The sequence below is a fragment of the Homarus americanus genome, unplaced genomic scaffold (assembly GCF_018991925.1).
Source record: "Homarus americanus isolate GMGI-L3 unplaced genomic scaffold, GMGI_Hamer_2.0 scaffold55718, whole genome shotgun sequence".
Taxonomy (NCBI): domain Eukaryota; kingdom Metazoa; phylum Arthropoda; class Malacostraca; order Decapoda; family Nephropidae; genus Homarus; species Homarus americanus.
Genome location: NW_024742721.1, coordinates 5,349 through 8,022, shown reverse-complemented (window position 1 = coordinate 8,022; position 2,674 = coordinate 5,349).

Here is a 2,674-nt window from a genome sequence, read left to right as displayed (position 1 = left end):
ATTCTCACGGAGCTTGTATGAAAGATTACGTCTATGAGGTGTTGTATAACTCTGTGGTAAGATGAAGTAACATTCTCACAGAGCTTGTATGACGGATTACATCTATTTAGTGCTGTTGTATGACTCTGTTGTATGATGAAGTAACATTCTCACAGAGCTTGTATGAAGGATTACGTCTATGAGGTGTTGTTGTATAACTCTGAGGTTAGATGAAGTATCATTCTCACAGAGCTTGTATGACAGATTACATCGATGAGGTGTTGTTGTATAATTCTGTGGTAAGATGAAGCAACATTCTCACAGAGCATGTATGAAGGATTACATCTATGGGGTGTTGTTGTATAACGCTTTGATAAGATGAAGAAACATTCTCACAGAGCTTGTATGAAGTATTACATCTATGGAGTGTTGTTGTTGACTGTGTGATAAGATGAAGTAACATTCTGACAGAGCTTGTATGAAGGATTACATCTATAGCGTGTTGTTGTTAACTCTGTGATAAGATGAAGTAACATTTTCACAGAGCTTGTATGAAGGATTACATCTATGGAGTGTTGTTATTAACTCTGTGATAAGATGAAGTGACATTCTCACAGAGCTTGTATGAAGGATTAAATCTATGGGGTGTTTTTGTATATCTCTGTGGTGAGATGTAGTACAATTCTCACAGAGCTTGTATGATGTATTACATCTTTGAGGTTTTGTTGTATAACTCTGTGATAAGATGAAGTACCATTCTCAGAGAGCTTGTATGAAGGATTACATCTATGAGGTGTTGTTGTCTAACTCTGTGGTAAGATGAAGTAACATTCTCACAGAGCTTGTATGAAGGATTACATCTATGGGGTGTTGTTGTATAACGCTTTGATAAGATGAAGTAACATTCTCACCGAGCTTGTAAGAAGGATTACTTTTATGGGGTGTTGTTGTTAACTCTGTGGTAAGATGAAGTACCATTCTCACAGAGCTTGTATGAAGGATTACATCTATGGGGTGTTGTTGTATAACGCTTTGATAAGATGAAGTAACATTCTCACAGAGCTTGTAAGAAGGATTACATCTATGGGGTGTTGTTGTTTAACTATGTGGTAAGATGAAGTAACATTTCCTTCAAAGCGTGTATGAAGGATTACATCTAAGGAGTGTTGTTGCATAACTCTGTGGTAAGATGAAGAACATTCTCACAGAGCTTGTATGAAGGATTTCTTATATGGAGTGTTGTTGTATAACTCTGTGGTAAGATGAAGAACATTCTCACAGAGCTTGTATGAAGGACTACATCTATGGGGTTTTGTTGTATAACTCTGTGGTAAGATGAATTAAAGGTCTCATAGAGCTTGTATGAAGGATTACTTCTATGGAGTGTTGTTGTATAACTCTGAGGTTAGGTGAAGTATCATTCTCACAGAGCTTGTATGAGAGATTACATCGATGAGGTGTTGTTGTATAACTGTGTGGTAAGATGAAGTATCATTCTCACAGAGCTTGTATGACGGATTACATCTATGGAGTGTTGTTGTTAACTCTTTGGTAAAATGAAGTAATATTTTCACAGAGCTTGTATGAAGGATTACGTTTATGGAGTGTTGATGTTAACTGTGTGATAATATGAAGTGACTTTCTCACAGAGCTTGTATGAAGGATTACATGTATGGAGTGTTGTTGTTAACTCTGTGATAAGATGTAGTAACATTCTCACAGAGCTTGTATGAAGGATTACATCTATGGAGTGTTGTTGTATAACTCTGTGGTAAGATGAAGTAACATTCTCACAGAGCTTATATGAAGGATTACATCTGTGGAGTGTTGTTGTATAACTCTGTGGTAAGATGAAGTATCATTCTCATAGAGTTGTATGAAGGATTATATCTATGGTGTGTTGTTGTTAACTCTTTGGTAAGATGAAGTAACATTCTCACAGAGCTTGTATGAAGGATTACATCTATGGAGTGTTGTTGTAAACTGTGTGATAATATGAAGTGACTTTCTCACAGAGCTTGTATGAAGGATTACATCTATGGGGTGTTGTTGTATAACTCTGTGGTAAGATGAAGTAACATTTTCACAGAGTTTGTATGAAGGATTGCATCTATGGAGTGTTGTTGTATAACTTTGTGGTAAGATGAAGTAATATTCTCACAGAGCTTGTATGAAGGATTACATCTATAGGGTGTTGTTGTATAACTCTGTGGTAAGATGAAGTAACATTCTCAAAGAACTTGTATGACAGATTACATCGATGAGGTGTTGTTGTATAACTCTGGTAAGATGAAGTAACATTCTCACAGAGCTTGTAAGAAGGATTACTTCTATGGGGTGTTGTTGTTAACCCTGTGATAAGATGAAGTAACATTCTCACCGAGCTTGTATGAAGGATTACATGTATGAGGTGTTGTTGTATAACTCTATGGTAAGATGAAGTAACATTCTCGCAGAGCTTGTATGAAGGATTACTTCTATGGAGTGTTGTTGTATAACTCTGAGGTTAGATGAAGTATCATTCTCACAGAGCTTGTATGACAGATTACATCGATGAGGTGTTGTTGTATAACTCTGGTAAGATGAAGTAACATTCTCACAGAGCTTACATATTATGGAGTGTTGTTGTATAACTCTGTGGTAAGATGAAGTAACATTTTCACAGAGCTTGTATGACGGATTACATCTATGGAGT